Raw genomic sequence first — 7,798 nt, 5'->3', positions numbered from 1 at the left:
CGGGACCAGCAATTCTCATCTGCCCGAGTGCTCGCGGTATCGAGTCTTATTCATGCTCTGGCAATTCGTTTAAATTTTAATAAAATATTAGTTAAGTGAATTGGAATACGAAAATAGCAGCGGCTCAACCATATATTGATCTGGAATTTAAGCATGCAGGTAGAAGAATCAGATATATTTATTATTTGAACGAAATTTGAAACTTTTGTTCTTCAAAAAAACGTTCGCTGAAGCAGTCGAGCATTAGACTTCCGATCAAATCGAAATTACCTTTGATTTGCTGAAGAATTAAAATAATATCGTCGAATATATTCACAATTCAATTGATGCAGAAGTTTTTTACAAGTAATGACGTTGATTTCTGTAGCAGCATCTCTATTAACCGCGAAAAATTTAACGTAATTAAGTTTGCAAAAGATGCTACTTGTCGGAAAAGTTTTCCTGTGGAATGTCCTACTTAGCAATGAAAATTGTTGACACTTCTTTTGAATAACTGACTATTCTGGCATATAAGATCTGATCTGTTGATCGGTCTTTGATTGGAAAGATTTATCATCTCAGTCGCGACGCTAAATTTACGCTGACTAGGTATAATTACCTGAATTATTCACTTCAGTGTGACTCGGGAAGATCTTAAGAAATGTTCTTTGATTAAATATTATCAGTTAGTCAGATATTTTCAAGATCAGAGAAGAAAATATCATTATTTCGCCTTCTTTTAGAAAACTTGTAAGGAAAATATTTATCTCTCATGTTTTGTTGCATTTTTAAAGAAACAATCACCATTGTATGTTATTTCGTAACTCCTTGAATGAAAAAATTGTTTATGCTAAGCGACATTTAAGTCACTAAGGAAAATATGGGACGGGACCAGCAATTCTCATCTGCCCGAGTGCTCGCGGTATCGAGTCTTATTCATGCTCTGGCAATTCGTTTAAATTTTAATAAAATATTAGTTAAGTGAATTGGAATACGAAAATAGCAGCGGCTCAACCATATATTGATCTGGAATTTAAGCATGCAGGTAGAAGAATCAGATATATTTATTATTTGAACGAAATTTGAAACTTTTGTTCTTCAAAAAAACGTTCGCTGAAGCAGTCGAGCATTAGACTTCCGATCAAATCGAAATTACCTTTGATTTGCTGAAGAATTAAAATAATATCGTCGAATATATTCACAATTCAATTGATGCAGAAGTTTTTTACAAGTAATGACGTTGATTTCTGTAGCAGCATCTCTATTAACCGCGAAAAATTTAACGTAATTAAGTTTGCAAAAGATGCTACTTGTCGGAAAAGTTTTCCTGTGGAATGTCCTACTTAGCAATGAAAATTGTTGACACTTCTTTTGAATAACTGACTATTCTGGCATATAAGATCACTGCCCCAATTCTGAATACAATTCTGAATAAAATTCTTAATACAATTCCGAATACAATTCTGAATAAAATTCAGAATAAAATTCTGTATAAAACTTGAACAATATTATGAATTAAAATATGAATTAAATTTTGAATGGCTAACGGTGTTGCGTATTCGCGATTAATAAGCTATCGAGAGCTCGACCTTCGAATGCGTAAATTCAATTTGGAGAACATTCGGCAGGCTTTAATATTAGAGGCTCATCTGAAATTCGATGCCGTGCAATTTGAAGGCTAACTTCGAGGCTGTTTTCCGGAGATCGTTATAAACTTTATCCTAGAAATTTCTAACCGGCTTAGAATCACTGAAAGTTTTCTGTGTGAATACAGTGCACAATTACAATAACTTTGTTACTAAACAATATAAGGTAAGTTCTACAATATTGAGGATGGAATTTACGAATATTAACTTACGTGAAAAATTTATCACTAAATAATACTAATTAAAACTTTACATTTATTTCTTAATTTCAGCGAATAAACTTTGCTGCATATTTAAATGTATTCTATGACAATTTTATCAGCCACAAAAAGATTCCAATTCAAATGTATTTGTCACGTCTGAATTTCTTTAATCAGTCAGTATAAATAATTAAAATGGCCAGTGAGACATGGGCAAAATAATATCTGGGGGGACTGCGAGGGTAAAAACTATATCTGGCAACATCTAGCTCAGTGTTGCCACCAGCACAGAAGTTTCTGTAGCCAATACAGATTATTTATCTTGCTCGAAATAATTTTGACATTGGGGAAGTGTACTGAATAAATAGATAGAGTGCTATGCAAAACACTTCTTTCGTTGGTTTTATTGAAATAATACATGATATCTTATGAATAAATTACTTTATTCAATGCTATATCTGAAGAATGTCCTGAAATTAAAAACATTTCTCAAGATCTTCTCTCTGAACACGAGTCCATGGCACTGGCAACCTTCTTCCCTCAGTTGCTTGCTGGACTCTGCAGTGGTAAGGCTGTCGCTCGGCCGCACTCAAGAGAAATCCATGGAACGTCACTCATCAAGTGACATTTTTAGCTTCCGTGGACACGTAAAATCTTTTGAAAATTAAATTCAGCGTATTGAGGAGTACGTTGAGGCTGATGATCAGCTCGGAACAACATTCGGTTTAGTTCCACATTTTCAGAAATTATTGGTGCAGTTGAACAGTAAGGAAAAATTCACCCATTGGCAAGCGCTCCAGTTTCATTTATACGGGACCATTTGCGGTCGATTTATTATTCTCTGTTTGCAGCGAGCAGGTCTGGACGTTAAAGGAATAACAGATGAACTGCTCATCGTGAGGAAACTTAATCACAAATACTGGTGAGTTTTATATTTATATTGCGACGATATTATTGTGAGGGGATAATAGAATTCCTCATGCAAAATTGATGTTTTTGATCACTTCAGGTGCCCGTTTTCATAGATTTATCACAAAAAATTGAGGAGTATTATTCATCACATTTTTTAGTACTTTTACAAATGAGTGTAATATTAATTTATTGTTTAGTTTAGGACGCTCAAGAATTGAACGCTTTCACAACGCGAAAATATGCATTCACCATTTTCTTAGCATTAGTTTTGAAACCCTAATTGAATATCATCACAGACACGTTTGTAACCCTCACTTCATAACCCTCACTTCAAAACCCTCACTTCACAACCCTCACTTCATAACCCTCACTTCATTACCCTAACTTCATAACCCTCACTTCATAACCCTAACTTCATAACCCTAACTTCATAACCCTCACTTCATAACCCTAACTTCATAACCCTCACTTCATAACGCTCACTTCATAACCCTCACTTCACAACCCTCACTTCATAACCCTCACTTCATAACCCTCAATTCATAACCCTCGCTTCATAACCCTCACTTCACAACCCCCACTTCATAACCCTTGCTTCATGACCCTCACTTCATAACCCTCACTTCATAACCCTCACTTTACAACCCTCACTTCATAACCCTCACTTNGCAACGAAATGTTGCGTGGTGAAGGCAACAAAATGTTGCGTGGTGAAGGCAACGAAATGTTCCGTGGTGAATGCAACGAAATGTTGCGTGGTGAAAACAACGAAATGTTGCGTGGTTAATTAGGGCAGCAAAATGTTGCGTGGTGAAGGCAGCAAAATGTTGCGTGGTGAAGGCAGCAAAATGTTGCGTGGTGAAGGTAACAAAATGTTGCGCGGTAAAAGCAACAAAATGTTGCGTGGTGAAGGCAACGAAATGTTGCGTGGTGAAAATAACAAAATGCTGCGTGGTGAAGGCAGCAAAATGTTGCGTGGCGAAGGCAACAAAATGTTGCGTGGTGAAGGCAGCAAAATGTTGCGTGGTATCTGAAGCCAGTCAACTTTTAGATTGTTCGTTTATCGAGAACAGATTTTCTAATAAATCAAACTAATAGTTTTTATCTCCTGATTTAATTTGTTATCGTAGTCGTTTCGTTGCTTGCTAGGCTTTCTTCACTTTCAAAGAATTTATTTTTCTTGTTGTATGTCAAATTATTAATATTAATAATTCGTCAAAATTTATTAATAATAAGTTAGCCACTTAATCTATTGAATTGCAAGCAGCTCTTTCGTCCCCACGGTTGTTTTGTAAATTTTTCGTTACGAAATCGCTTTGAGTTCAATAAAAAATTGCATGATAAATTTTAGGAATATGATTTCAATGGGGTCATATTCATAATTGGGGTTCAAACATTTCGATAAGATTGCGCTGCCTATATTACATTATTAGACATGTTACCGAATCCGAATAGTGATATTTAATTAACACTTCATAAAACTAAAGTCAACGGCACCATTTAAATAACTCAATGCTTTTTTTCTGAACCCTAGACCATTAAAACATTGTAATAAAACATAAATTTAGCAAATATTCCAAATCGGTTGAAAGAGTATTAATTGATTAGACTAGATTGGTGAGCGTGATTGCTATAGCAATCACTGACTAACGTTGCTTCACGGAAGAAGTCATGGCAGCGATTGTGAAGTTCAATACAGAGAGTTATAGCCATGCCCTGTACCAGGGGCCATACTTTCAAAACTCGCTAAGTGAACGTAAGTACTTACGCTCTATTTTCTTGTCTATGATTGGTGGATTTTGCTTGAAAGGCCGTCAATGATTGGCTGATGAACTTACGATCTCTGAACTTTTTTTGAAAGTATAGGCCCACCAGGTCATGATATTGCTCAGTCGTGTCCCGCACCTGTATTGTGAACGCTCAGCCCCTATAGCTGTATCAACCAACGCATGCAAGCCAAATTGAATGGAATACTTGATGAAGCGGTCGGTGGAATGGATGAACTTAATTGTTGCGATGTAGAAGGGAGGTCGTCAGGTGTTTTTGAGGTTCAATTGAAGGATCTAACCCATGCATTCACGGTTAAAAAATCTTCGAGGTTGAGTTGAAGGTGCATACTGTTTGGAGGTTCAGAACAGTACATGGAAGTTTGTACAATTGCACTGGCTACCCAGGTTCTAATTTGCTAACTTAAGCAGAACCATGAAACTTGAAGGAATAGAAAAATACCGACGACTGGTGAGCATTGGCGAAATTTATACTTCCACTGGAAATTGATAGATCATTATCAACTGCTTCACCAATCCGTTCCCGATTTCCATCAAAAGCTTACTAGGCATTCCATATTCTTGTTGACCACGCAATAACGTCCAGTACTCTGTGATTTGATACACGTATTCACAGTTCAAAACTTACAATATAAAAAGTAAAGAAGAAGCAGTGCATTTGAAGTAAAACAACTCTGATTCGTTCAAGCCGAGAGCTCCATAAATCTCCATAGTTTAAATGAGAAGCCTTTGAGATAATTGTGTATTTATCGGACTATGACGTACAGCATGATTGATTTATGCGATGGTTTAAAGAGCCTCGCTCTGCGTTTCAGATCTGAAGGCCAAATTTCTTTCATTTTTACCACCAACTCATTCCAATGTTCAGCTTCAAAAAATGCTAAGGCTCTAATTGAGTGACGTATAGTCGATAGAAGCACGGCGCTTTATCCGATAATCGTTCACTGCTCTTAAGTTATCGACTATACGAGCCCGCATTGAAGAGTTATTGATGCTCTCCGATATATACGTCACGGAACGCTTTAATGCGGACGAGATGCGGAAAACATTACCGGCGTTATAGCCGCACGGAAGATGGTATCGCTCATGACATAGATACAAAATTTTTCGTACAAAAATGAGGTTTAAATATCTTAGTCGCTCGGCAACGGAAAATTACGTTTGTCAAGGTTTTCAATTATTTTGAGCCTTCATTTTTAAACATCGCAGGGATTAATTTTTCAAACGTGAAATGCCCCAGCATAAGTAATCGTTTAAAGAAGTGTACAGAAATGATCTAAATTATTGAATTAATTCATTCCATTTGCATTAAAGAACAACTGCTGCCTAATTACACTAATATTGCAGAATTATATTATTAATTATTCTAATTCTTGTCCTCGAAATTCTTAAATAATCTATTTAGCGAGTTTTCATCGCATGTGTGAGACTAGTGTGTTAGAATTCAATACATGAAATTCAATCAACTGCATTTGTGGGCAAACTTTGAGTTAAATAATCTATTTTTAATATATTTTCTGAAATATATCTCATGAAATAAAGTATTTAGGGTTTCCAACTTTAATTTATATTTCAATCAATCTATTTTTATCTAAGAAAATACGAGTGGTTAAATTGAAGGTTTTAGTGAGTTATTATTGGAAACAAAAAATTTTAAAAAGATTCACGTTGTTACTGATTCTCAAGCTGAACGGTATTGATGTGGAACAGTTCTTCAGAATGAGTCTATCCCTTCGATAAAAAAGTTTGGAGAGAAAACCACCAGTAGAAAGTCTAGCTTCGACGTTATTAAATCAATATCCAATAGTCAGAGTATGCATCGTAAATTTCTGTAGTTGTTTTTCTCTAACGGATCTGGAAGGAGGAAGTGAAGTTTTCAAATATTTTCTTGAAAATAAACATTCAACTGAAATCTTATTTAACTGATATTTTATTCCAGACGAATTCAGTATTTGAGTAATTTTTTTTAGATCAACGATGAACTATTTGAAAATTCTTTTGATGATACATGTAAAACGTTATGATGAAATTTATTTTAATTACATTTTTATTTTAATAATCAGGGTTTTTACGAAAAGAAAATTGATGAAAACGATAAACTTTTGAATGTAACACAAATGACGCAGGAATTAATCATGCAGACAAAAGCGATTACATAAACTACGCGATACAAATTTAAATGTTCTAGCGAGAACCTAAGGCGAAACAAAATGCAAAGGGTATGTAATGCTTACACAAAAGTAGAAACGCCAGTCTATCTTTAATCAATAAAATTGACATGAATGAGACGCTTAAAGAATAGGTTTTTTGGTTATTGGAAAAATAATCTATAAAGATAAATCCGCAACGAAATTTGATTAGTTGAAAACTTTTCTCGATCTCAGAGCTGTTTTGGAATTATTTTATTACATTTCTACAATGATTGGAGGGTAATTCACAGTTAACAAAAGTTTTTATTCAGCCTAGTAATATGATTTAGAATCTCAGGGTCAAGCCACCTTCAACCATTCCACAAAACTGGAAGTTAAACTTGCTTTGAAATTTACATTATTAGGTATAAATTATAGTTATGTCGTAATTGTTAATCTTATGGACAAGCCTACGCCTTCAACCGTTTTTCAGAGCTGTAAGTCAAATTTGCCCTAGAATTTCTTCAGGTAGAAAATTGAAATTCTGTACCCTTTGATCAAGACTTTGCATCATCCCAAAAAAAGCTACCAGAAAGACCACGTTTACAAAGGTTCGGCACCTTCACGCCTAACCTGAAGTCTTTTTGCCTTAACCTTGTATATCAGAGTTACTCGTATACGTCTCTCAGCTTGAAGGCTACTATAGAAGCTGATAATCTATTTTAGAGTAGCTGATGAAGGCTACTGTTAAAGATGATAATCTATTGTAGAGTAGCAGAGGAAGGCTACTATAAAAGCTGAAAATCTATTTTAGAGTAGCTGGGGATGGTTACTGTAAAATCTAATAATCCATTTCATAAAAGATGGGGAAGGCTCTGGTCAAGACTTCACCCCTGCTAAGGGAAGGGCTGAAGTAAGCAATTAATGAAGGCGGGAAGCGCAATTCTTCATGAGCTGCGAGGTTTGGCAAAATGACTTCATCACGCGCCCCCCTCGAGGGAGCGATAACCCCTTACCCTCAGGGCATCAGCCTCGCTACAGGGCGCATCGGTCGCTTGACTTTTACCTCGACATAAAAAAATTACATGTAAATTTGTTCCTATTAAAAAGATGAAGAAACGTGCATAATTCTGGAAATATTTGCT

General features: G+C 35.5%; 1 protein-coding gene across 1 annotated transcript in view; it reads left to right on the top strand.

The window, feature by feature from the left end:
* The first annotated feature begins 2,387 nt into the window (after nt 1–2,387).
* The window catches only part of LOC108677199, a 30,538-nt gene continuing 25,127 nt past the window's right edge, over nt 2,388–7,798 (top strand). The window contains exon 1 of the mRNA XM_047882162.1: nt 2,388–2,747. The gene's annotated coding sequence lies outside the window, so the exon portion shown is untranslated. The remainder of the gene's footprint in view (nt 2,748–7,798) is intronic.

Source organism: Hyalella azteca, unplaced genomic scaffold (assembly GCF_000764305.2).
Source record: "Hyalella azteca isolate HAZT.00-mixed unplaced genomic scaffold, Hazt_2.0.2 contig9809, whole genome shotgun sequence".
NCBI lineage: Eukaryota > Metazoa > Arthropoda > Malacostraca > Amphipoda > Hyalellidae > Hyalella > Hyalella azteca.
The sequence above is the reverse complement of the archived record's forward strand: the minus strand, read 5'-3'. Positions and strand labels throughout refer to the sequence as shown.